This window comes from Anser anser, assembly GCF_964211835.1.
Source record: "Anser anser genome assembly, chromosome: 12".
Lineage (NCBI taxonomy): Eukaryota > Metazoa > Chordata > Aves > Anseriformes > Anatidae > Anser > Anser anser.
In genome coordinates this window covers 22,689,020-22,715,966 of record NC_139733.1, presented here as the reverse complement: position 1 = coordinate 22,715,966, position 26,947 = coordinate 22,689,020, and the positions used below count along the sequence as shown (strand labels likewise).

The window sequence follows — 26,947 nt, the reverse complement described above, 5'->3', positions numbered from 1 at the left end:
ACAGACACTGCGAGGAGAGTTTATTCTCTTTGCTCGGCTCGGGACGAGGACAAAAGCAGGGTGCCGGGACGAAGAACTGCAGGGTCGGGGTGTGCCCCCTGCCAGCTGAGCAAGGGGGGGCCAGGGACTGAACGTGGCCACGGCTGCTGAGGAGCTGCCTCCGCTGCGTCCCTGGCAGGGCTTCAGGAGAAGCCCCCGCAGCGGCAGGCCGCTCTGCAGAGCTCGTCCAAACCTCTCAGGGGCAAAAGCATCCCGGTAGGAAATGTACCCAAGCAGAGCATCCTGAGAGGAGAGGCCCCAAGAGACCGGCAGATCTGAGGGAATTGTCGGCTCAGAGCCGGGCCTGTGGGGCACATCCTGCTGCGGGAGAGCGGCCATCCTCTGTGTGGGCCGCAGCACGCGGCGGCGATACCTCCCCCTCACCCAGGATTTATTTAGCTGTGGTAAAATTATCTTTTCAAGCCAGCAGTGCCATTCATTTACTTCCCGTGGAAAGCTAGGTGACTAATTTCCCGGGTTCCCCTGGACACCCAGCCCGCTCAGCGAGGACAGCTGGCGTGTTTATGGCCCCGCACGAGCCACCCCGCGAGCAGCGTCCTTCAGTGCTGCGCTCGCACCGCGCTGCTGCCTGCTGCAAATAATGGCTCTCAGGAGTTACATAAGAAACAAAATTTCCTCCTTCAAAGCATTATAAAGAAAGATAAAATGACTTACTTAAAGCCAACCTCAGTGATTTAAGCTAACACGCTTCCATCTGGAGCCAGCCAGGAACACAGAACAACTACAGCTGCAGCTTTGGAAATGCAAAGGCCTTCGTAAAGCCTCATCGACTCGCTCGCCTTGGGCCACAAGGCCGCCACTTCCTTTGATGGACCGGCCCTAGGAAGATAAAGATTCAAAGGAAAGAGTGCATCTACCAGTCCTGCTTTCCCCTCCAACACTTGAATTGTCATCAGATTCTGCAAAGCCAGATCGCTCTACCCTCTGAGGTTCTTAATAACTTCCACTTGTTTGTGAAATGCTGAGTTAAAAGGCTAAGCTACTTAGTTCAAAGTCATTCTTAACTCACAAGAGTCATCTTAGACTTTTATCAGCCTTTTCAGAGACGTACAGCATACTCAGGGATAATTACATGCAGAAACATCCATAACTTGCATGTATATATACATTCACACTGAGAAAAAACATAATTAAATATCTTCAATAAACACATTATGAGCATCATATCTAACTACCCCTCATGCAGGAGTTTTTCTTACTTTCTTGTATTTTATACTAATCCTGACCCTAATGAAGAGGAGCTCTCTGGAGCCCATCTCATACAGGTCTGGCATCAGGACCCAACCCCACACAAACATCTTCATTCACTCCTCTGTTATTCTACACTCTTCATCATGCAGACAAATAACAAGGAGCCAGCCTCCTTTCCCTTGCTGTTCTTTTCTCCTTTTTTACTTTTCCTCATTCTCATTTAATTCCTTTACCTACTGATATTTCTGCCATGCGAGGTTGCTCCTTCTCCTCCTCCATTCCAGACACTCAGAAGGTCCTGTCAGCCCCTGCAGCACCTGGAAACGTTCCTGTTTTCTGTGCAGGAGGAGGTGAATGTACGTGGGGGAGAGAGAAAGCACACAGTGCAGGGAGCGGGACCCTTTTTTTTGCTATACATGCATCACGGCAGCTTCTCATTTGGTTTAAGATTTCAGTTTGTGTCGTGGTGGGCACCACTATGTCCTCATCCCTTCTCTTCTGCACCACTCTCATTTTGGGCAGTACCGCATCACTTTCCCCTTTAGAGAAACCAGAATATCCCCAATCTACGAACCCCAAGTTCACTTCTTTCTATGGCCAGAATTACCTCCTTCGTCAATAAATTGCTTTATATCATGCAGAAACCAGGCAGCACCTCTCACTCACTCTTGTCATGTGCCAAGATATTTCCAACCCCAATGTTTAGACCATTGCTGTTCCTCCATGATCTAGAATTGAGGCTATAACATAAGCCCCACTACTAACAAAACCCAATTGCTTATGAACTATATTTCATGATACTGCCTGACGCCCAGATTTCTCCACCTGCTGTTTTCCTGGTCAGATGCTGCTGCCAGACAGCTTTTAATGTCTGACCTCTGCCTACTGTGCTTTAGAACAGCCCTCTCCTTAAACCAATTTTTTTTTTCCCCTAAGTGTTTTACTGCTTAATTATCTCTGAGATTCCTCTTCCACTGTAAAATCTGGAGACCAAAATAGATTGAAAAGGCTCAGCATTTCCGAAGGTATCACATGAACCTCACTCTCTTAAAAAACTAGGTTGAAATCATAGCCAGGGTGGGTGATTTGTGGTTGCACAGGAACGTGGAGAGCAACGGGGGCAATTCCCTCATTAGGAAGTGTAGGTGGGTGCAGAAAAGCTCTCACCTCAGAGTGCCTTAAAAAGAAACAGGGACACACAGCAAGTCATGCCAGTCCAAATCCAAATCTGGCCCAAGCAAGCATGAATTGCCAAAAGGGGAGAACTATTTGCTAGCTCCTTACCGGCTGGGGTGAGAGAGAGACCTGCACGCCTGGAAAGACGAACCTGCCCGCTCCCCCACTCTGCTCCACACAGCGATTCCGAGAAATTATGTGATAAATGACTTGTTTTCTTTGTGCTGTTGTTCAGGTGTCACTGAAGTAGGTGAGTGGGGAATTACAGCCTGTGCTGCTGCTGTTATTATTATTATTTGGCAGTAATTCCTCTAAGTTTCTTCCCTGGAGGAAGACGTGACTAGCTGCTCTCCTGCTCCCAAGGTCATCCCACCAGAAAATATTAGCTATTTGCTTCTATTAGTTTCAATTATCGAGGCGCAGCAAACCAAATAACAGTCAATTTACAGTGTTTCATGGCTTACCTGAAGTGCAGGACTGGAGCCCCTACCCCAAGGCAGGAGGAACAACAAGACAAAACCTCCAGAAACCCCACCAGGTGCGGGGCAGGGGACCTCCCCCTTTGGGTCCTGCTCCCCAGGCTGGGAAAAGTCTCCTGCTCTTCCAGTTTTCTGTTTTGTTTTGTTTTCCTATTAAAAAAATAAAAAAGGGGGGGGGGGGGCATCTCAACATACTCAGGGGCTAAGTGGATTAATTCCTAATACAATTATCACTCTTTTGGCCTCCTTCATTGTCCAAAGAAGGTGTGAAATAAGTCATTTTCCACAGTTTTACAGGTACAATATACACAATCCTGAGAGCTGTGGTGCATTCCCATGCTACTGCTCCCTCTCTGCTGCATTATTTAAATCCTTTCTGACTCGCATTGTAATACAACATCTGTCCCCTTTGCCTAGTCATGTAGTAGTGGGCGGTGTGCTATTTGTTTAAAAGGCAAGGAATATTTCATTTCAGAGTACAAGCAGTGACTATCAGATATGCTTAGATGAACGGTCCAATGGCCACCAGCACTGCCCAGCCCACACGCAGAACCCGAATTTGGTGAAGGAAGAGCACGTTGGCTGTCTCAGTATTTGCAATAAAATGGTGCAAACCAGCAGTCGTCAAGTGAGTCTGCCTTCCCATTTCGCACACTAAAGAAGCGTGCATTAGCTGCTCAATGCCAGCAGCGTACTGCAAGAAAGACCATATCTATTGCAAATACTCTCCTGCGAAGAGCTCTGTGAATATGTTATTCAAAAAGAAACATGATATTTGGGAAGAGGTGCTTCCTTTTACACAGTTTCTATGAGCTGACACAATTGCAAATAGAGTAAGGCATCTGAATATAAATTAATATAAGTATTAAATCAATTGCAGTCTCCCCTTTTGACTTTTTAGTGAAGGCCATTTTGCTTTTAGCTAATGGGTATTAAAAACCAAACAGAAAACTCCTAGTCACACAGAAAGCATTACTTTGTCTTCAGCAAGTCATCCACTGAAAGGTCAGTGGGTGAGCACACTGCGAGGGGCACTGCAAGACTCACGAGTTTCCACCAAACGCTGCCTTTTGCAACATCAACTCAACCTGAATGGATTAAATTATATGAAAATGAATGGATTAAATGATATGAAAAGCTCACTGTGGGAGACATCTGTTTAGTCTTCACAAAGCCAACAGATATGACATGAAATTGCATGGCACAGAGGCACCAAACTTTAGGTGAAGGTGAGCACCGACCTCATTGCTACGTGGCTTGGGAGGTCACATCTCGGAAGGAAGGACTGGTTTGAGGTTGCTTCTCCCTGCTCTGCTGAATGGTGATTTCACCGTGTCTGTGCTCTGCTGAAATCTCTGAAATGAAGTCAGCAGAGACAGCAGAAGTCAGAAGGTGCTGGTCTGCATTACAGCCACAGCAAGTGCCACCGAGGCATGGTGTTTACGATAAGCTGGCAAAGGTTACAAATCCCCCCAAATGCAGCGATGCGGTGCCAAGGTTTAAATGGGCTCTTCTGAGCATTTCACTGCTGAGCTCTGGCATGCCCACGGGCTGCGTGAGGTTCCTGGTGGCAACGAAGAAGCCCAATGAAATCATATCACCACCTAGCAGCACGCCTTTCTCCAAGCCATAACTCGGGATTTACAAAGTCATTAAAAGTGCAGCTTACGTTGAAAGCATAGGTGAAAGGGAGGCGATGGGGAAGCACTCCACGTACTTTGTGCGGTTCTGAAAATCTGACTCCTGAGAAATTATCCAGCTTGGTAATTTTCCAAGGCAAAGAGGAAAGTCTTACGGATAAGTCCGGAGATTTCCTCTCTTCAGCACTTTGGCAATCATTTCTTTCAGATGTAGTATCTGGAGCATTCTGTCAAAACAGATTTGTAACTCAGAGTTAATTATACTAAACACAGGGACAAATAACCAGTAATAAAGAGAGGTTTCTGTGTACAGAGAGGGCAGGTGTACTGCCCTCTCAGTTTGTCCGGTTGAATGTAAATATTGTGGCGGGGTCTCAGAGCTGCTCAAGATCAGGTAGCTGATAAATTGTTTATCAAATAATGAGACTTTCTGTTTTAGCACTGAAGGTATTCTTGTTTAGTTTTAGCACTGAAGGTATTCTTGTCAAAAAAATAAAATCAGGCTTTTAGCCTCATTTATCCACTCTCTGTTTAGGCATTTTCAATTTTTTTGTCAAGTTTGTTGTCATTTTATTGTTAACAATACCAGTTTTCAGTAATGCTGCCCTCCAGATAGCTTTCAGTTGGCCGTGTAACTGCACACTATTGCTAGGGTGTTTCTACCACTCCCACTGCCGATATCACAGCATTCGTTATCCAGTTTGCAACAGCAAAATTGAGTTTCAACTGCTCCCATAGCAAGTCATAGATTAGAATAGGTAAAACTTTTTAATGCACTAGGAAGATCTCTGGGAATTTGAGGCAAACTTGAGAGGAAACATTTACATTATTCTTCTAGGCAAAAAGAGTGCGCAAATAGCAAGATTTATTTGCTTACCCACAAATTACCAAAGAAAATGAGAAATAGTCCAAACTCTCAGCAAACTGAAATGTCCTGTGTCCAAGGGAAAGGCAAAATCACAGGGAACAAGCCTGACCTGCCAGCTGATGAGCTTCAATACAATTTTTTAAATTTCTAGACCTGTTAATTCATGTGTTCTTTGCACAATGGAAAAATGTAATGAAGGAGGTATTCCTAAAGTGACTTTTCTGTAAATATTATTCAGATTATCTGTAGTCTAAGAGACGTAATAGATATGAATTACAGCTCCTAGTATTAAAATACCAAAACAAATTATTAGCATATAAAAATTGATATGATCTATTCAGCTGTGTTACTGTGAAATACGATACATAACACAGTGCACCTATCTTGAATCATAAAACTTGTCAAAGGTACCAAAAGTTTATTGCCTGGGAAGATTCATGCAGCACCACTTGATTTAGGTCTGAACAGCCTTTCAGAATTCTTGCAGGCATGCAAACATTTCAGAAGATTTATTTAAATACCAAAAAAAAAAAGAAAAGATGAAAAACCAGCCTTTTCTTCTAATCAGATGAAATAGGGATTGTTTCAAAACTCTCTAAGGACCTTCTTTTTCATTCCTGTCCTGCAATTGTATACTACAAGTCCTTCCACATGAATTAACATAGCAGTTATTTATTAACACGGCAAAGTATTTTTTTCATGACAGTAATGTCAGGCAGCACGCGCGTTATACACAAACGATGCAATTACACATATTTGTTCCACTGTCTGTGCAATACGGAGCTGCCAAACATGGGATGCCTCCTGCTCATGGTTGCCACAGCTCGAATGGCTGCTTCTTGCAGCCCTGACCTCTGCTGCCAGACAAGGCGTGCTGGTTTTCCCAGACCTGCTTCCACCTGCTCTCCTACAGCAGTGGCTAGATGCAGTAGCTTGGAAAAAAAAAAAAAGCCCAATTTCTTTCATTAATGCAGCCTTGATTGAGTTTTTGCTGCGTGAATGAGGAAAGGCCTAAGGAAAGTTACAACAGGAAAACTTGATGCAACTAAAATGCGAAGCAGAGAAAAGCAGCAGCAAACAGAACGGGCCTTAGTAGCAATGTAATCTCTATGCAATATAACCACAACTTGGTCCACAGCTGCCTCAGCCTGGGAATTGCCTTCCATCCTCATAACTTCCAGCCACTTCTCATACAAACCAAAAGTCAAGCTGTTATTCTTAAATAACTTTCCCTACCATATTCTCCAAATATGTTATTCCAGCTTCTCCTAGGTATAGGCATGTTTCCAAATACTGAAGCCCCGTGCATTTCAAGTGGGATTTGCAGTACAGCACCTGCCTTTTCCTGCAACGATTAAAAAGATTAACTTCAATTGCCAGTAACTGCATTGAAAAGCAATGAAGGCTCAAATCTTAATTACAAAGAGAAACATAAAAACGTGGCAATTAACCTTTATCCATGCTAACAGCCAAAAGGCATGGCTGGAGGGTTCTCTGTTTATTCCTGAGAAAGAAAATCTTTGGTATCTGCAGTGAAATTTTCCCTTGATGCTGAGTCTGACTAAGAAAAGGATTGGTATACCATTGATTTTATTGCCATATAAAATGCCGTTCATAAAAACAGCAAGTTAGAGGTTAGAGAAATTCCAAACTTAATAATATCTTAGTTTTGTCTTGAAGTGTGTACACAGAACGCAGAAGAGACGGAACATCAATACCACTCTCAGCTGCAGCCGTTTCCCCCAGACCAGTGGAACCCCACAGGGACAGGTGGAAGCCAGTGTCAGGCTTCAAAGCACACGTGTCTCCCGACACACAGGTTTATTTAGATGGCCAACAGAGGAAACGATCTTTTTCACGTATTTTGAAGGGGGTAAAATTCAGGCATAACAACTTCAAATGACGAGTTAAAATAAAGTGCTTACGAGAATGTTCCATGGAAGGCGGCTTCCATGAATAACTTGGAAACCGTCAATACTTATTTCAAGCTGTTGAAGCCCACAGGCTGGAGCAGGCTGGCATGGACAGCCCAGGGCAGCCGGTCGGGCTGCGACCCAGCTAACAAGTCACTAAATCCAGCCTGTGGAGAAGTACTGGAGAATGATATAAAGCTAATTCAAGTGCTTTCAAGAAGGTAAACTGTACTAAGTAGGAAAAATCTCCATCTGGTCAGTCCAGGAAAAATTTTGAAAACCTTTCAATGCTTGCCATGAATGGCAACAATTGTTCTATAGACTGCACAGTTACAGAAGTCTTTAAAATCACCAGAAGTCCATATGACAGCTCAAACTAATATTGCTATCTTTATGTTAGAACTGTAAAGTGGGATACGCCATCACAAAAAGTATAGATTTGAATACAGTAAGAACTAAGAGAATCTCTGAACAGACACCGCTTTGACATTCTCCTACAATAACGTTACATTATTACAGAAAACTAGGACAAGCCTCCACCAGGAGATATTCACCATAGCACGAGAAATACCTCAGAGGGATCACAGATTTTATTTCAGGTGCTTAGGTCCTCTGCTTTTATTACACGCAATAAAACCGCTGAGATTGCTGGAGATGATGGCAACCGGTGCCCACTACTACGCCTGTCCTCTCCTGCTTCAACCTGACGTGAGCTGCCAAAGGACGCCTTCATCTTTGAGGAAATTCTCAGCAAGTTTAATCACAGAGTTTTGGTCTGGGGCCAGCTCTGTTCTTTCAGGCAAGAAACTTTAGCACCAAGCATATGGCAGATTCTATCTCCCCCTGGATCAATATGTTAGCCTATCATTTACAGGAGTGATGTGTATCCAACCTGTCTCCTCGGTTTGTCACAGAAGTCCTCTTTTCTCAGTTGCAGCACGCTGCTAGTCATCTGTGTCTCCACACTAAAACAAACCCTTGCAATGACGCGATAAAGGTGCAGGAGCACAATTCTTGGCAGTTTTCAAAGGACAGTGAAATTTCATCAGTACAGAAGTATTTCAAGAGCCATTACAAAAACATTTAATGCTCGGCTGCAAGGGACTTTTCTTTGGTCAGTCTACTCTTTTGAAAAAAAGCCATATTTCAGGAATGCTTTAATACCAATTAATACCTCTGGGAACTGCAGTGCAAGGAGATACGTCACCATGTCTCGCTCTTGCTTGAGGTCAGTACACAAAGGCACGGTGCTTTGCAGCAACGAAGCATGGCAGTTGCTCCATCACGTCAGGAAAACATTCTTCTGAGGAGCCTGCAAATAATAAGATGACATTCATGTATCTTGGGAGAAACAATGGCATCACGGAGTCCAGACCAACTTCCCACGGTCTTCTGGGAACTCCCAGAGATCTCAGAATGGGCACTTTTTTTAAAACTCATGTTTCATTTCAATTGTAGTATCATGCTTGTCACGAGATAAGATAATCTGCTGCTCTGACCTCACTGTGCATTGATACGAGGCTGCTGCAGATGACAGGGCCACATATGCACATTTAAGTCAAGCTGTGGTTCAAATTTTTGCAGGCTTATTTTACACACAGAGCAGTTCCTGTACTCCACAACACCGCGGTGCTTGTGTTGCTCTAAGGACACGGTTGTTTATCACAAAATGAGAACATATTGACGTAGTAGGGCTTTCTAGATCAAAATTAACTACCTGAAGATCTTTGAGGTCATGGAGTGTGCTATAAGTAAATACAAATAATATATAAGTAAATGCAAAGAATTTCAGTTATTAATATAAATAGGTTTGGCATTATTTTGACCACCCTCCACCCCCTCCCCTTTTCTATTCATCTTTGTGGCACTTTCTTAAGAAAATGTAAATGTACCTCTCTTTTTGCAGCTTAATCTCCGTATGTTTATCAGCTGTAATTACAGCTTGGTCACAGTAATTAAAATACACGACACCTACTTGTTAATGTATGCAAGAAAAGTAATTTTCTCTGTCGTAATTTCAAAACATTTGTTCAAGTTGTAGCCACAAAGAATACACACATGTTAATGTATTAGGTGCCAAAAAACCCCCTCTGTATGACTCAAGAGAAGCAAGTGCCAGCTTGCTCCAGCAATGAATTTGGTGGATAAAACAAAAATCTGTCACAATAAAAGGCAACATTTGTTCTTTCCTAATACACGGTAAATTGCAATATGATGAATATTACCTTTTCCTTTACACCAGGGGTGCATCCTTTTTGTTGTCAGGGACACAAAGCAGACCAGGGCTCTTCACTGCCAGACCAAGGGGCTGATCCTGAACCCCCGTGACAGTCAGCAGCGGCAGGAGCAGAGGGGCAGGAACAGCCAAGGGAAGGAGAAGAACGAGAACTTCTTGCTGCATATTTTTCTTGCCCTTACAACAACCACAGAGATACCCCTGGACTGACGTTTCATGGAAGGCTAGTCAAAATGAAGACGAGAAAAGCTTTTGAGTAAGCTAACGAAGCTATTAACATAAACTCTTTGAAGGAGGCAAGATGAAACCTAAATAAATCACAGCGTAAACATACTCCCCAATTTGTTCGTGTAGCACCAGACCATATTTACCAGAGAGAACTGAAAATAAGGTCAACTTTAAAGCAAAGATTTAAGAAACAGAACGAAAGGATCTTTGCAATTTGGCTGTGCTCAGGAGGCTCTATTTGTTGACACAAACGTAGCCCGGTTGTTCTGCCACACACAACAATCATTACTCATCCACCGGGTCACGCCGCGTTTTCCATCCTTTTAGGCAGAGCCTTCGAGTTATTGATTCCATGAATCAAAGCGCCCGGGCAGCGCGGGCTGCCCCGCGTGCCGGCGGGGACGCAGACGGATGGATCTGCTCCTGCGGGCTCCTCAGGGGAGGGAGGGACCAGGAAACTGGGGAATGTTAAGTATTTTTCTAAATGGCTGTCAAGTCACTTCCAAGGTACAAGTAATGAAGCCAGGTCTATATATATATATATATTTTTTTTTTTTTCATTGAGCCAGAAGGCTGTTGAATTCGAGCCTGAAGATACATGAAAGCTCAGCAAACTTTGTGGGCGTGGGTGTGTGGTTTAAAATCCCATCAGAACAGAACAAAGGCTTACCAGCTATGCTGTACAGTGTCTTGTCCTCCCCTGACCTCTGGTCTCAAGCTGTGCTTATTTCAAACGAAAAATGCCACAACATGAGGTGTAGAAATTAAACTTTTCAGAAATCATACGTTTTGTGTCATCCATTAATTTGGCTCTGACAAACCTGGAGTACTTAATATTACACAAAAAAGGCTTTGCCCCCTCGCCCCGCCTGCCCTGTGTAAGAGAACAGGACGTGCAGAGAAGAATTAACATGAACAGCAAGCTAATAATCCCAAACCAGTGCAACTTCACACATTTATCTAACAGGTCCAATTACACCTTCCTCTAGTGAAGGTGTCCCTGCCCATGGCCAGGGGGCTGGAACTAAATGATCTTTCAGCTCCCTTCCAAGTCAAACCACTCTGATTCTGTGCTTAATTAAATAGGCTCAGCTAGCACTTCCAAGGGTCAGGCAGCTAGATAAGTCCACACCGACAGGAAAAGAAGTCAAACCCCCCAGATTTGAGACTCTCGCTACGACCGATGCAGCAACAGAAGCTTACTTCCCATGTATGTTTATAGTACTAATGCCAGTTACTGAAAGTTTATGTAGAAGGGCAAAAGACTGCCAATTTAGTGAGAAAAGCACAGGTTATCGCACACCATCCGTCTGACAAAAAGGCTAATCCTTAACAAGAGAAAGAATCTGCAGCTTTGATCAGCGAGGAGCCATGTATAATTTAACAGTGCTGTGGCTAATAGCAACATGAAATAATTTACTCTGCTTTAATGGAGACACGCTCCTCTCCCTTTTCTCGGGGTATCAGAAGAGCCCGCAGCAAACGACGGCACCTGCTTGGGGCACACACTACCCATCCTCCAGCCCTGCTCAGGGGCACCTCAAGGTTTCACCTGCAGCCACAGGGATGGGCAGAGCAAGCACTGCTGGCAGCACCCGCCTCACTGCTCCCCCAGGCGCGTTTCCCAGAGGTGTGGGAGCGTCGCACCTCGCCTAAAACAGTCCAAAGAACAAACTGAGCTCCGAACCCTTCCACCGAGCGACGCACCTTCCTTCTCTTCCCCCAGCACTGCAACCAGCAGCGTGACTCTTGTGAAGGTTTTCTTGCATTATTTTAACTGACGTGCAGATACCTCTCCTGCTTTGATTTAGGGACGACGGCTGGAGCTGCGCGAGGCAGAGATGGATGTGGATGCACGGAGCCGGTGGCTCTCCCATGTGCCGCCCGACTGTGGTGAGCTTGAGCAACACAATATATTTTGACAGCTCTCACAAACTTGTACCTTAAGGAGCTTACAAGAAAATGGCTGTTTCTTTACAAGAGAAAGCACGTTATCTGAAAGGATAAATCCCATTAGGCAAAGAAATATGCTTCATTTCAATAGTAAAAACAAATTTCCTTTTTTTTTTCTTCACTCTTTTCTTTTTATAGCCTCTTCTTCATCTTTTCCTTCATTCTTTGGATACTCCCAGGAAGGAAATAAAGTCTGCATTTCCCCAAGTACTAAAGTTAAGCAGGTAAAGACATGGGCTTAAGGAGAGGGATGGTGCAATCTTGCAGCTACGAAGCAGAAACGTTCTATAAAGCAGAATTGTACAGCAACTAGTGCAAACAGTGAGGACAGAAGAAAAGACTACAGGTCTGTGAGTGCTGTGGCTGAAGCTAAGACCACAGGTGTATAATCGAACCCCAAGAAACCACTTACTACCTCCTACAATTAATGCAAATAAAGCAGGTAAGCACCCGCTGCTCGTGAAATATCTGTTGGGAAATTGATCAAAAGTAGTTTCAGTTAGGGGAGGAAAAAGCCTGAGTTTTACATCTGTGTTACTGGGATCACGTCTCTGTGCAATGGGGGTACAGCTCCCCCCAAGCTCCCCCAGAGCACTTTGAGGAAGGGGGCGCGGGGAGGATGCCCCGGGGCAGCTCGGGTCCCCCCGCACAGCCCCGCGGCTCAGGCAGGTCCCACCCTGCCTTCGGCTGCCCCAGGACAGGGCTGATCCCGCTGGGGCCGATGCTTCGGCACAGTGGTTTCTGCCATCCGCACGCACACACTCTCTCTGCTCAGTTGGTCTGGCTCGTTTGGTTTTTTTTCTAAGCGAACAGCAGGGTTTAATGACTGAACTCGAGGCTGTGCAAGTCTAACTGAAATAGACTTGCAGATAACTAACCAGCTCCTTTCAAAGCGATCGTGGAAACAAAACTGTCCGTCTGAGGAGGTGAACTCCCTGCAAAGCGGCTTTCATTAACGCTGCTCCCCTAGAGCTGTGTCATCCAGGCTTTGAATGACACCAACAGGCGCTTGGTCTGAGTACAGAAATGGGCCAGCGGGAAGAGCATTAGCAGCTGAACTTTATTTAGGTTCATCACTGGATTTTTTATTTCACGTATTTTAGTTTTAAAAGGAAGTACTGGTAGTTAATACACAAGTGTTATTACTTCTTCCAACACATGAAGTGTTTAACATGTTCCAGTAAAGTTTCTGGGTGGCTTTGGAGTCTATGTCACTGAAAACAGAGGCACATCCTCTGCTCCGATGGTTTCTGGCTGAGCCATACCAAGGTCAGTGTCCCTTTTGCCTTGGGAACAGACTGTAGGAAGCAAACGCCTACAGAAACACTAATATTATTACACCACACTATGGTGGGTACTCCACTGAAGACACAGAAGTCTGGTTTTCAATTCCCCTTGTAATGAGATACAGTTGAGATTGCTGCTGAGTACAATACCTATTTAAATATATTCTAAAACTTATCAATGAAGTTACATTATCTCATGTTAATGTCCCATTAAAAGCACATAATTCACTCTTAACCCTTACAGTATTAAATGCTATAAGGAAAGCCACACGGTACATTTCTTGCTATTTGAGAATAAATTCAAGCCCTAGAACTCACTATGCAACCTATATTTCAATAAATAGAGTTTTCACGCTACACTAACACCCAGCACGGTCAGAAAAAATAACCCTCATTTATTTTACCAGGGGGAAAAAAACACAGACTGAACTCACCCTAGCTCTATCATCATTATATGCATTTTAGCAAATGTATTTGAAATGCTGTGCAAGTTCTTTACTCAGGGAACAGCATGATAATCTCTCTTACTGACGGCTATGCAGCATCTCACCACAGGCACCAAGCTCCAAATACGAATTCTCTGACTCCATGAGTCTGCCTCCTTAATTACTTCACTAAAAACTTGATTCAGATTAAAACTCTTGTACAGCATTTTTTGTTTCTCTAAAAAGAAGAGAATTACACATTTCTGTTCACGTCTTAAACATAAAACATATGTGCACATGCCCAGAGACTGAGAGCCACATCACCTTGTGGTCTTGCAAAGAATCATGAAGACTAAATCAGAGGGTCAGATGCTCTCGGTCTTTGGGAGTTAATCAGTACAATAACCACCAATGGCTACAAAAGCATTTTACTCCTGGACATTTCTTCTCTATTTCCTGGTTGATAACAAGGTGTGTGTAAAAGCTATTCTTTGCCCTTTTAGTGAAATGTGTGCAATTTCTTGACCACAGAAGACAAAACATGTACTTAGTATCGGTATGTTTGACCAGTTGTACCACTGTGACGTCTGTTAGGGCACCAGCTCTTGCACGAGTGGAATTCAGTTGTGAGAGGAGGATGGGTACCACCAGGAGAGACTCCAGCGAGTCCTCACTTCACCAGGATAACCAACAGCCAGATGTTTCAGCCACTCTGACTGGTGAAACGGGAACAATTTGATTTCCTGGTCTAAAGAAAATGAGACAAACCTGGCTTCTTCATATTCCACAGAAGTATTCTAGTTCATTTTTTTTCAAAGAGCCAAGAAACAAACAGAAAAAAAAAACTGAAATTTAATGGGATCTTCTCCTGGAATTTTTCTTCCATATCCAGAATATTCAACAGCATTAATTGACCACAATAAGTGAATAATTTCAGAATGACTGGCACAGTATTCATTCTCAGACATACCGTTTTACTTTTATGTAGTCCAGTGTGGAGCCAGGAGTTGGACTTGATGATCCTTGTGGGTCCCTTCCAACTCAGGATGTTCTGTGATTCTATGATACTTCCATTCCTCAAATATAATTCACCCAGTTGAAGCTATTACTCAGGCCCCGCAGTTATTTGCCTCATCCACAATAGATACAATCACAAGCAATGCCTGATCATACAGATAGGAAGCACATAATTTTCCTCTCATCTGTTCCTCAAACTTAGTAATTTTCTCTTTTGTAACATTTTATGAAGAGGAAGGAAGATGATGAGTAGGGGAAAAAGAACGGATAACTGAGGAGATAATAGTAAAAAGAGTCAGAAAAGAGGTGATACATAATTTACTACAAACAACAGCAGCAGTACAAGGACTTCAGGTATTATATAGACGAAGCGTGAATAAAATCTACATTCTCAGTATGGACAATTCCTTGCATTTTGTGTTCTTTCTTTTCACTTGTCTCAGAATATATTTCTTAAAGATTCATTTCAGTAAAAGAAAAATATCTTCCTTCATACGGCATGTGCCTCTGGGTAAAGTGATATTGTCTGGCCATTTGATGCAACAGTCCAGCATTTTTTTTGGCAATACAAAAAGGAATAACATGACAAAGAAATGAGAGAAATAAGAAGTGCTTAGCAAAAGTTAGCTTTCTTAATTAAAAGTTCTGTACAATGTGCTATACTTTGACATGTGTATGAAATCACAGCAGCAAAAGACTAATTATTTTTGGTTCCTCTAGCATCACCTACAAGCTCTGACATACAATAATGTGAATTTACTTGAAATTGATATAGCACTATTTCACAGCCGTAGCGTATCAGTAATAGAACTGTTAGTTGGTCTGCTCTTTTTAGAGAAAATTTTTACTCAATGCTATAGTTTTCAACAGCTTCAGCCAGTTCTAACCCTCCACATGTGCTGGGGTGAGCTGCAGCTTTACCCAAGGACTCTTTCCATCACCAATTTATTCACAGCCATGTAGGGATTTGGGAGAGTTTGTATATTTCTTGGTATAAATGTTTAGGCAGAAAAAAAACAGTGAAACATTTTGTCTTTCTAAACATGTTGTGGAACCTAAATGCATCTAATATAATGAACTTTGTCTTATTCTGTGAACCCTTTTCCCTTAGTTTTATTATGAGCATATTGGCTAGGCTAATTTGTCTTTCCCAATAAACAGTTAATTACCATTTGTTACAGCTGAAAACTGTCTCAAGGCTGGATCACATCCTCTCTTTAAAGATCTGTAGCCAACCACATCCACTTCTCCTCGGCCTTCTTCCTGTGTTTACTGCAAATAAGAGGCAACGTTACTTCTGATATTAAAAGGAAATAACTACATTGCACACAGGACATGAGTACCCCACCTAAGCAGCTTGCATGGCATGAGGACAGGCAGGCACAGAGCTGTTCTTGCTCACCTCTGCCCTTGCCTTCCCTTTGTGCTCGGGGGGTTTGTTTCAGCAAGCAGCACTTCTCCCCTCAGGGGCTGGGCCCAGGCACCCCCTGCAACCCATACTGGCAGCAGTGAGGACTGGGAGGGTTTTAGGCTCTGGTGTAAGATGATTTTGTGTGAAACAATAATGACAGAGCATGATAGGGTGTTGGCGAGGTCTTGTTACCTGTGACACCTGAGACAAATCTCCTTCAATCTTCAAACTCTAATAAACACTTGTTGATGACAGTCTGCTACTGCTGCTCCCCAGCAACAAGCCTTAGGTTATCTGGTCAAATCCCCGTGGTGCCAAGGAGGAAGATCAGATGTCCCATCAGCTTCACAGTTCACAGAGGAGGTTTCATCCTTGTTGATGCCTGCTCTATCAAAAAAAAACAAAATACTCAGGGTTACCCTATTAAGGATCTTACCAAAAAAGTCTTCTGCAGGCTGAAAGTTGTGAGAGCTGGATTCCCATCAGAAAGCTTTTTTTAAAATCATATTAAACCAGAAATTTGCACTATGAGGAAGGTTTTCAGAACAGGGGCCTAAATTATCTTCTCTGAATGGCTTTCCAGTAGATCTGCCCAGCCTGAACTGCACCGGGAACTTACGAAGCTGAGCTCCCAGCTTAGAGGCATCCAGACCGATGGAGTGATGAGGCCTGGAGCTCCTCCAGCCGCTCAAGGTGCAGGAAATGAGAACTGAAGCTAAATCAACCTCCAACAAAATTATGCACACAATAGCTTGCTAAGAATTGTAAATAAATACAGATATTCTGCTTACCATTGCCGCATTAATTTCCACACTCCAAAGACACCTAAGCATGGCTATCCCTTTTGCTCTGAATAGCTGATCAGCAGATAAAATACTTTCATTAGACTGTTTTTGTTTGGATGTTAACAATTGCGGCGATCTCCCAAGAACTGCAGCTGAAGAACAATGTCACAGAACCACGTGGGCAATTTCTCATTCTTGTGCAGCAGGACCACTTCCAACTTATCTGAATATTTCCTCAATTTCCTTGTTAAAAATGCAAAATAAATAAAATTAAGAACATTTGGTTGGTAAAATCATGTATAGTGGCTGGGAAAGGAGAGGCAAGGGGAGGTGGGAAGAGGGAATCACCTGTGTTGCCTGCAGCAGCACGATGTCCTGCAGGGATTTCCCGGAGGGCCACTTCGCTCATCCCCAACCGACTTCCCAAAGGGACACGGGGATTTCTGCAAGTTGATGACTGGTGAGGGCCAAGACTTCCATCTGTAGTGTTTGAAACTGAAACAGCATAACAAAATACGTTATTTCTTTGGGCAGTGAAAACAGTGAGTCATCCTTCAAAAAGTGAGAGAGGTGGAGTCGATCCACAGGACATGCTTCAGCCACCCATGAAAACAGACATTAATGACCCAAAATGAAACCACACACAGACGCTACGGGAGCATTGGTGCAGCGCTGGGCTCTGCAGCGCAGGTTCACGAGGACTTTTTTTAATCCCTCCTCCCCCCCCATATTCTCACCAGACTTGCAGGGAGGTGTACATTCACAAGGCAGGTTCACACTGCCTAAAGTTTTTGTTTCAAGCTTTAACTGTACAACACTAAGCCTCGCTAAGTTTTAGTATATAGTTTTCCAATGAACTTGGCAGGTAAACGTTGGGATGTTTCTATCTCCTTGTGAAAAAAAGATCTTCCACATGACTACAAGTTATGGATGTCAGAAAAAAAAACATTTCCCAGAGAGAGCAAGCATCCTCTTTTTTAACACATGAAAAATTAACACAATCAAATTCCATTGTAAAATACACTTCAGAATTTGTTTTACTGGCTTTATTACCTAGACAACTGGGATATTTTTTTCTTTTCCTGAAGTAGAAGCACATATCTAAATGAGAGGAAAATTGATGATATATAGCTAGCAAGTGGTTATGAAAAATAAGGGGCCAAAATTTATCTCTATCATTACTATACAATGAAGCTCGTGCTATAAAGAGATACTATAATGGAATAAATCAGAAACACTGGTAGCAATGATCATAATCCTTGTTGTTTGTAGTAGCACCTAGAAATTAGGACTCAGGATCCCATTTTTCTTGGCATTGTAGGAAACACAGCAGAGGAAAGAGCTGGCAAGCTAATAACCTGCGTGACAGACAGGCTGCTACAGGAGGGAAAAAAGCAGCAGAGGCTGGGAGAGCGGGACAGGGAAATGAGAGAAGCAGCAGCTGCAGCTTGTCCCCACCTGGGCAGTGCCAGAGGGCAGAGCACTGCGGCCACCGGAGCACAGCCAGATCTCAGAAGGGACACGGAGGTTAATGTAACAGCTCGCAGAAATGATTGGGACTTCTTTCCTTTGCACAGGGGCAGTGTAACACGCCAAAGGGACTTGGAGAGGCAGGCGCAGAGGTGACAAAAAGTGCCGTTGCCAGCAGAGCAGCAGCACGGCACGGAGAAGAGGGTTTTCAGGCACTTCTGGACAGGAAGGGGACAAGATGTGCCCGTCAGGGACATCCACCTCCAGCACACATCTATCGCACTTGAAAGGGAAGGAAATACATATGGTCTGGACGAGGACCAAAATAACCTGGAACAATTCCTGTTGGGTAGAGCTGAGGGACTGTTAAACCATGCAGGAAAGGTAAGAGTAAGGGGGAATGCCAGAAAGAGCATCTGGTGTGCTGTTGCGTGCAGTTACCTGGGGCAGTCCAGCTGCGGGAGAGTCAGAGGAAGGGATTACAGCTCCTGAGGAACGAGCTGGCTGCAGCAAGACGGGCCCTGGGCTGACTGCAAAGGAGCAAGATTTAATTAGTATTTCTGGGATGAAAAAGGCTACAGGACAAGTCCTGACCTCACTGCTCCCCTATTAACGTTGATCAACAATTGTTAAATGTCGAGGAACCCATTCTTTTCAAATGTTATTCCTATGTCATGATTCATTCATATACTCAAATTGAGTTAGAAATTAAGTTAAATATCAGGATAAGCGGTCCTACTGCACGGCAATATAGAACATTCTTCATCGTGGGTCATCTTTAAATGAATTACGAGTCTTTTTTTTTTTTTTTTAATATATGTGTGCTTCTCGGAGAAGACGTAGCTACTGGTGATGGCTGAGCAGCATGAGCAGCATTACCTGCAGGGTGCCCGGCCCCGGGCAGCTCCTCGGCCCCCCGTGCTCCCCGCTCCTGCTTCGGGAAGGCACGGCCACAGGCACAGCACCCACGGGGCAGCACTCCCCGAGTCCGCTGTGCGTGCAGCAAGCATCCTCAGGGAATGGGAAGCTAGGAGAACAGGCCTGGTGAGAGAAATAAATAAAATAAATAAATAAAAACAAAAATAAACGATAAAGCTGTCCTGCCACCCACCCTGCAGAGCATCCCGCCCAGCGGCACCAGGAAGGACAGAGGTCCCGGTGCCATCAGTGGGATTATTCCTGGTGTGAAACTCACTGGCAGCTACAATCCATGAGGGCTGTACTAGGGAACTGAAAACCACTGAATTAAATCCTAGTTATAATTTAGCCCGGCTCAGCCTCAGCTAAAGAAAACTATTTAATTTTTAACTATTCCACGTCATGTATTTTATACATTTAAATCCATGGAAGTGTTTACTTATATATTTATATTTCATGGACTATAAAACAATAATAACAAACTCCAAATTAGTCATTTCCTTTTAGATAATAAAGTCACAAAGAGAAAAATTTGTGGCTTCCAATTGTGCCAACCAGTGTTTGAAACGACATGAAAATCTCTTCAGCAGTCATTACTGCCTAATTGTTTTGGAAAGCTGCAAGAGAATCATCATAGCTGCTTTGTTTGGTTGGTTGGTTTACTGAAGAAAAGTTAATTTCATTCAAAGCTATTAACTGTTTCAATCTCTTTATTCTTAAAAAAGAAAACAGAGATGTGAATTGGCAAAATCTGTTATATATTCTATCAAAATATTTTTCTACAAAATAAATCTTAAAGCTCGTTCCTTTTGAAACTGACGGAGAGCAAGTCAGATCTGCCAAAGTACGTTGTCTTATGCTCATTGCTAATGTATATTTTGTGGTAAACCGGATACCCATACGCAGTTTTGTAATCCCAGTATAGCGCGGGGAGCTGTTAAACTCATGCATTATGCGTTCCGTTCTGTAAACACAAAAGAAAAAGCGCTTACGATGTAATTAGTTTATTTGCTGTTACTGAAGATCACCATAGTTCACATAATAAGTGATAAAAGGACTGCACCCCATTTATGCTGTGCGGGGATAGGCTTCTTGTCCTGCTCATCGACGTGCCTGGGGAAGGCGCAGGATTGCGCTGGCAGCTTGAAGCAGCCGGGGTAAAGCAAAAACCCGAACGTGAAGTGCTTGAGATAGAGGACAAAGAAACCTGATGTTCAAGTACCGGTCTGAGACTCAGAACATCTCGTTCCTAACTGCTACAAATTCCCTGTAGCAACCTGAAATATGAGCAACGCAGGCAGCATCTGCGCCGTCCCTGCCGGAGCGTGGGCTCCCCGAGCAGGGGGGGCTCAGCTGCTGCCCCCCAGCACCGGTGCTGTGAGGCTGCAATCTCTGCTGCTCCTGCAGGCACTGGCGCAGCAAAAATAAAAATAACACCTTGCTCTGCAGTGGGGATCCTTCAAGCCTTCTCTTTACACTCTGCTTAATAAATAGGCTCTCTGTTTTCAGGCCTTCCCCTGGACAAATGTCTACACATCGAGTCCTGCATTTCTTCCCCAAATCCATCCAGATCCAGCCTGAGATGAGCACATTAGAGCTGGTTTTCAAGATCAGGCAGTTCATTCTTGTGTCTCATCCCAGACTTAGCAGATGTTCGGGAATCTTTAATATCTTAGCTGTAATTACTTAGTTTATAGTTATTGTACTGTCATATCTCTTGGAGAAGCAGACCAAAGTTTATGGCCACCTCCGCAATTAGGGTACATGTATCAGGAACAGAATAACTCCGACTGCTGCTCATTGTGTCAGTGATTTCACTGTCTTTTCTAAAAGGCCTTATTTCCATTTTTAATGGCCAGGCTCAATAACCAGCAACAGAGTCAGAGGCAGCATCACATCTGGCTGCACATTTATTCTAGATTTCAAATTGTACTAATCATTTGTGTGGTGGATAAACACTAGGCCCATTCTTTAAGTACCATAATCCTGACTACAAGACAAAAACCCAAAGCCCCTGATGCCATGCACTCTGGCAGCTCAGACAGGATTTTTCTGTAGCTCAGTCAAAACCAGTTGCTCACACAAATAGCTTCGTTTTTGGCATTCCAAAAACATATGAAAAGAGGCATGACCAATATCTATCTGCTTCTATCACATCTACAGTAGCACTGTAGACATGTATACAAGAATAGATGTATGATATATGGTTATATATGCATATATGTATGCACAGACATATTATTAGCAGTCATTTAAGCCCTCCGTCCCTGGAGTTTTACACCCCATGAGCTCTGTCAAACCTCTTCATGCTCCTCCCAGTGCAAGCCAACCCAGTCAGCTAATAAAATGACAAAATATTACTAGCCTCAGGTGCTGTGTACAGAATGCCTCCATGGTACACAGATCTCATTATTTGCAGTAAGGAAGAATTTTCAGTAGTGAAGATGAAAGGTCCCTGTTTTTTTGTTTTTTTTTTTTTTTTTTACTGGCCATCATTGTCATTAGATGCCTTAAAGCTCATACGCTACCACAGAAATTGCAAGGAGGTGATACCCTCAGCACTGCTGCGTCTTCCATGTGGAAAAGCACTCCCCATGCAAAGAACATTCAGCCAGATTTGTCTGGTGTCGAGCCAACATCCTGGTTCCTACCCAACTGTTTCAGCAGCAGCCAGCACCTCAGTCAGTATGATTCATTGGATCAATAATTCTAAGGTCTGTACCTAAAAGGTTGAAAAATGTGGTAAAACCTGGCAGAAGAGTAATGATTGTAATGTTCAGCAAAATGGTTAATGAGGCTTGGAAAAAGCAGACTTTGGGGGAGAGAAATATGTACAGCTTTAACCTTGCACACAAGCTCCAGCAGAACATTCTGTCTTTTAGGTTAACTCTCAAGTCCCCATACGTTACGAGACATCTGTATTTCCTTGACATTTTCACTCTTTTACTGAATGGCCTTTTTCTTTCCCTATTTTCATGCACTGGCTGCTGGAGGAGGACGCGGCCCCTTTTCCAGGTCACGCTATCCCTAACCAGCACTTGCTGAATGGTTGGGTTTGGTAGCGCTGTTACATAAAGGCACACAAAATAAGGTTTCTTTCCTTCTCCCTGCCTGAACATTTTGTTTCTCCTTCATTACCAGTCCTCCCCAACCCCCATCAGATACCATCTTACTCAAAATAACAAAATTTTCTCCCAGCTCTCTACTTCCTCATCATTTCACTCCCCTCAGCTGGTGTAATAGCATCCTATGCATAGGTTATCGTGCTCAAAGGAAGCCCAGTAACAGTAATGCTGAGACAGCTAAGGCTAGTGATATTATTTAGCATTTGATTACTCTAGGGAAAAAAGGACACTGGCAGCTACAATTTCCTATCATTCCCCTCCCTCTCACACCTTTGGAAGAACCACCAGGTCCCTAAAAACATCTCACTTCACAACAAGCTGAAACACATTTCAGGGTGCATGAAATGGCACCTGCCTCTGTGCTCTGCCTGGGATGGGAATACGGTACCCATCATCAGACCAGTAACATCACAAGATCAACTCAGAGAAGGAAATGTTAGACAAGTGATTTAGAATTCAAACCCCCACCTTCCTCCTCAGCAAAACACCCACGCCACATTACCACCAATACATTTTTCTTTTTAAAATAAAATTTACTATTAATTCATTCATCTTCCCAAAGCTGAACAAAGGAAATGTGCTTTTTAAATAGTTGTTAAATATTCTGCTATTTGCCCCATTTGTCAGTCTGCATTAGCAAGAGATCTATAACTAATCTCAGTGCCACCAATGATACCGCAAGCTGCTCCCTCCATCTATAAAGCATCGTGTCCACAGAAGAGACAATTAGATGCCACTGATCTCTTTTCTATAATTCGCTTTCCTATCTAATCGACAGTTATCCATAATGAACTTTGCATTGCTAGCTCAAACTCAGCAGTTTCTCTTGCCTAGTGCAAGACATATAGGAAAAACTGGTGGAAAATGGCATATAATGTTTTACGAAGTGATTTCTGAATAATCACACTTTAATTTTAGAGCTGTTTAACAGCCATAGCAAATGGCAGACAAAAGAACTGAAGTGAGGAGTATGACCTATGAAACGGATGAAAATACATTTGGAAAAGCCTCCATTAGGAAAGGGTCTTCTTGTCACAGGTCTATAAATCACGCAGTAAAAATGAAGCTAAATTGCAGAAGCAATTAGTTTTATAATTCTGTATCTTTGTAGTCATCTGGGTGGTAATAACAGTGGAAGTAAAATGAAATATTTTTGTCCTGCCTGAAGATGCATGGAAAGTTGTGAGAAGTTGTGAACTGACTCTGCTATTTGTGATCTCTCCAGCAGAACCTGAGCTTGGCTTGCATGGCCACCTGAATTAATCCATGGCCCAAACCCAAAGGTCAAGCCGCTGCAGCTGCTGTCCCTACCAGAAAGCACACGGATGCTTCAGAAGTCCTCAGAGCAGCTCCCGCAGGAGTCTCTGCTGAGCAGGGAAGGTGGCCAGCCTGACAGGAGCAAATGCTTCCCAGCTTTGTTGAATTTTCGTGCAAACGCACCCAATCCCTCCTCCAAAACTTCATCGAGTTCAGTTGCGATGAGAGCCTGGAACAGCCGCCGGGCCGGCCCTTCCCTCCGGCCAGGGACAGTCTGCAGGGCACAGGCCAGCACCCAGAGCGACCAGGGGAAGGGAGCAACAGACAAAGCTCCCCAGATAACCCAGATGTAACCCATTAGAAAACACCCAGAGACATAGAAAAGTTTCCAAAAGCTTTGCTGTTGTAACTCAAGGAAGAAATGTATTTGCTGTAAAGGTAAATAACAACAACAGCAAAGCACAGATGTTCTCACTGGATTCAGACAGGAATAATTGTGTTCAAAGACAGGGGTCCATGCATCTACATCTCACCTAGCTATTGCGGACCATTGCTTCCACCCCCCCACCCCAGAACACCCAAATGTACAAGAAAAGACCCTGCGCTCACTCGCATGGGGGGCTGCAGTACTCAGGGAGGAAACAGACTGGAAAATACCAGAACGGCGATCATCCCGGGAGGAGAACCACACCTGGGGCTTGGGGAAGGGCTCCTCGAGCAGGCGCTGCTCCCCGCTTGAGGTTGTCCAACGTTTCTGTACAAACGCAGCCAAGCAAGGCGAGAGATCAAGGAAATCCTCCTTGGAAAAGCACACACTTATCTTCACTGCATCTGAAAAACGATTGCTTCCCTTCTTGAGAAGGATTTAAGAAGTAAAAATGTTTAAAAATTGTTGAAAATATTCAGACACTGGTTGCGAAACAACTATTTAATCTACAACAGAGGTTTGTGTTGGAGGGGAACAGCAGAGCTGATGATTTTCGAAAGAATGCACCAAGTGTATTTCCTTGGAAAACCCTCCTAGAAAGGCACACTACATGCACTGAAATGTAATTCATGTGAATTGTAATGCACTGAAAATGTACTACAGATATTAAAACATTTTATAAAAGTGTGGGTAAAAAAGCATAAACCACTCCATGTACGTACTCATCTTCTAATACATCAAATCGCAGTCTGGGCTATGTCAGACCAGCTCAGACCTGTGGATTATCTGATCAATAGCAAACAAGAATGAGAATATTTTCAGTTCACTGGAAAAAAGTCAAGGAACGGAGAAATAATAACGGAAGCAGTGATTCAATCAGAAGGAGCTGTAGTAGGTGGCACAAAGCTATAGGACAAATGTCAAGCACACAAACAAATAGCACTGCTGAAGTGAAAAGGCATGAGTTATCAGAGTGTCTTTTAGAAGGGCTCCATGGGTCAACCTCCTCCTCAAGCAGCGGTATTGTTGAAAATAAAAAATTATTCAAGGAAGTAAAATCATGTGAGGCTGCAACATTTGTCAAATTTGTGGTCCCAATCTTTGAGCCACGGTCACGCTGACCTTCCTGTCATTTTCAGACCTGAAAGTAAAGAGGAGAAAGCACACGGGTCTCGGGAGCCTGCAGGAGCTAGTCGCTGGAATCCTGCTGTTTGCAAACACCTCCTGGCTTCACAAAAAGGTTTTTCTTCCTGTAAGTTTAAGCTAATGAAAAGACGAACGTATTTTAACTGACCAGAGTGAGCTGACGGTCTAGCAGGAATGTCAAATGCTGTGGGAATAGTTTGTTTTTTTCTACGGTTGGGCAGAAAAACGAGCTGGAAGGAAGAACAGCGTGGTGTTCACGCTGACAAAGGATCGTCTACCTCTTTCTAGTGAAGTTCAGATGTCTCCTTGCTTTGCAGGTCACCAGCAAAGAGGCTTAGCTAGCCCACAGAAATCCTCTGCAGGCAAGAAGAGCCAAGTGGGTCAGGTACCACTCACAGATCCCAGAGGGATGACAGTTTGCTCTGTGCTTTACAATCAGGTGGTGTCTGAGTATTCGGGTCTTACCGTGCACTAACAGACAGCCCATCACTTCATCCAGGTGTATTTGTATTCTCCTTCGTGTTACAATTTTCTTAGTTGAGGCCAACCTCACCCGAAAATGAGTGAGGTTTTTTTGTGCTCTAGTCCTGCAGAACAGGGCTGCCAGGTCCTCACTCCTTTGGGTGGATTTTTAATTGGCATTCCTTCATTCAGGAGAAACGTCTGCTGATCTGACTGCACTTTGCTGTGGTCACCTGCTGGTACTTCATCCCGATGCCTCTGCAGAAAGCAGGCTGATGTCGTCTTTGGCTTTGAACTGCCGGGCTGTTTGCACTGAGTCCTTCTGGGAACCTGCTGAAGGACAGGCAGGGATGCTGATGTGGGGAGGGAATGGAAAGCCTTTGTCCTCACCTGTTCCGATTAGCATCCATTTCAAGCAGTTGTGATCAGAATAGTAAACAGCATCCTACATGCACTGGCTGGCATAGCTGCACCAGCGTTCTGGTTTATATGCAATGATCAACTCCAATATTCAAATTGTTCTTTGCCTCCATCATCTACAACTGTAATTTTCCAGTTATGGCAGGAATTTTTCACTTCTAAGTACCAAAGTGCATATTCTTGTGTATTTTTTTTAATTATTATTCATCTTATTTTCATTACTGCAGCCCTCCCAGTCAACTCTTTCTTCCTATATACCAAACCTCCTCTGCACCAGCAATACCTCCCTCCCTAGGTTTTGTGTCATTGGTAAATTTCAATAGCACATTGCTAAGTTAAGTGCCAGTCTCAAAACTGTTCCTAATGAACTCTATTAATAACTCCACTCCTACGGGGTAGCTCTTCTTTTAGCATAAACTGCACCTAATTAGGTTTTTGCTGCTTTCCCACTCATCTTACAAGGTGCTAAATATAAATGACTGAATATAACAGCCTGAAGGCTCTTTTTATTCCGGCACTGTTTGTGTTTTCCAGCACTTCCCAGGAACTGGGAGAGGAAACCTTTCCCCCAGCCCCGGCAGCACTCACTATGCTCAGCCCTGTGCGGTTCCAGCACGAGGTGCACGCTGGTGGAGCTGCCTTTGTGCACACCAGGACACGCCAACCATTGCAGGCTGGTTCATCAGTGCCACTGCTACACCCCTCCTACATAAGCAAGTACACCCAGAATTAATTCGGGCATCCTATTATGTAGGCACACTCATTAAAGCATTCTTGGGTGACCTGACACGTTAATGGCAGGGCAAAATACAAGTTACACTTGAAAAAAATAAAAATCCAGAGAGGATCGGTTAAAGACCAGGATGATCCATTAGCAGCACACGGTGTAGTGACTTCAATTATCTCCTTTTCCAGAGGAGCAGCCAGAGGCTGCAGCAACCTGTAATTACACAGAAGGAGGTGTGCTCAGGTTACCTCCTCCCATGCCAGCCGATAGATGGGAGTTGTGGCCTTCGTGTCCGCTGCAACGTGCCATAAAGGAGAACGCCGTGGT

The 26,947-nt window shown here is 43.8% G+C and overlaps 1 long non-coding RNA gene across 1 annotated transcript in view; it reads right to left on the bottom strand.

Moving 5' to 3' along the window:
• The window catches only part of LOC310880388, a 125,100-nt gene that overhangs the window by 38,300 nt on the left and 59,853 nt on the right, over nt 1-26,947 (bottom strand). Inside the window, exons 11-23 of the long non-coding RNA XR_014571661.1 lie at nt 19,018-19,179; nt 18,580-18,668; nt 17,017-17,163; nt 16,675-16,911; nt 16,076-16,270; nt 15,642-15,744; nt 14,426-14,618; nt 9,553-9,787; nt 8,535-8,639; nt 6,651-6,759; nt 4,148-4,773; nt 2,892-3,056; nt 715-1,587 (exon numbers count right to left, since the gene is read on the bottom strand). This is a non-coding gene — a long non-coding RNA (uncharacterized lncRNA). The remainder of the gene's footprint in view (nt 1-714; nt 1,588-2,891; nt 3,057-4,147; nt 4,774-6,650; nt 6,760-8,534; nt 8,640-9,552; nt 9,788-14,425; nt 14,619-15,641; nt 15,745-16,075; nt 16,271-16,674; nt 16,912-17,016; nt 17,164-18,579; nt 18,669-19,017; nt 19,180-26,947) is intronic.